Source organism: Chaetura pelagica, unplaced genomic scaffold (assembly GCF_000747805.2).
Source record: "Chaetura pelagica isolate M959 unplaced genomic scaffold, ChaPel_1.0 scaffold46, whole genome shotgun sequence".
NCBI lineage: Eukaryota > Metazoa > Chordata > Aves > Apodiformes > Apodidae > Chaetura > Chaetura pelagica.
The window spans coordinates 1,086,143-1,087,536 of record NW_009954102.1 but is presented as its reverse complement, the minus strand read 5'-3'; positions in this window follow the sequence as shown (position 1 = coordinate 1,087,536).

Sequence of the window (1,394 nt, the reverse complement as noted above, 5' to 3'; positions counted from 1 at the left end):
TGTGCTGAGGGCACCAGAGCAGGACCCAGCTCTCCAGGTGGGGTTTCAGCAGAGCAGAGGGGCAGGATCCCCTCCCTGGCCCTGCTGCCCACACTTCTGTTGATGCAGCCCAGGACACAGATGCCCCTCTGGGCTTCAGCCCTCACTGGGAGCTCATGTCCAGCTTCTCATCTCCTCCCACCCCCAGTCCTTCTCCTCAGGGCTGCTCTCCAGCCATTCTCCCCCTTTTACATTTAATGCCCCTGAATTTTGCTCAAACTGGTGAGATGCGTTTTAAGTTGGTTGCCATCTTTCCCAGAAAGGAAATCTAGATTAAATTCTAGTAAACAAGGTTGTTTGAATAGCAGAACATATTCCACTTCAGAAACTTTTTTTGACATTAGAACATGGTGCAGCTGATGTCAGTTTTAGCCTGTTTTAGATGCTTAGCAGTCTGTGACTTATCTACTAGCAAATAAAAAGATTGTGCATTGCCTTTGTATAAGCTTCTACATCAGGTGAAAGTATGTGAGCTTCTATGATTTGTGTACTGCTTTGGGACTGTAGGTATGAGGAATGTAATATCTGCCTTTGGGGGAATAAAAAACATGCCCTAAGGTTACAGTTACAGAAAATGTGAGATTTTGTATAATCTTGATGCCTGTTGTTTCAGTTGTATGTGACTTTAGTGGACCTAGTTACTTTTGCAAGGTTCATTTCTGACCAGTCATATTAGTGCTGTTATTTATTCATTTGTAGAAGAAATAGACCTGATGTTCTCTATACAGAGAATTGTTATTCTTCATTAGAAAAATTAAAGCGTTTTGTTTAGTGGTATCACATTACACTGCCTAACAAAGGCAGGGTGACCGTGTGCAAGAAACAGCACAGGAATAATACTATGAATTGAAGTTTTCCTTTACACTACTTCTGTGTGTTCTACATATTCATTTTCTAGGCATTTGTCAACTACATATAATTAATACATTTTCTTTTTGGATATGCACTTTAATCAGACCTGCATTGATGCTGCTGATCATACAAGGGTACTTAGGTACTTTTTACAACTTCAATACCATTGCTTAACCAACATCAATTCTAGCAAATATCCCAAACTCTAATGCACCAAGGAAAAGAGAATCAAGGTTAATTTTATTGTTGATCAACAAGAAAATTCAACTAGATTAGAATAATAATGTGGTGTTACTTTTGTTCTAATACAGCTTCTTCTTAGTAAGTTTAGGCTTAAATTCACTGAGATTTCAGTTCTGAAAAAGTGTTACACTGTTTACTATGGCCTTACTATTTCTTTTACCAAAGTAATTAAGCTGTGTTTGTTCTAGCATCTGTAGGTATGTTTTTTATATAGAAGACTCAAACCTGCAGTCTCTTGTTACTTTCATTTTTCAGTACTC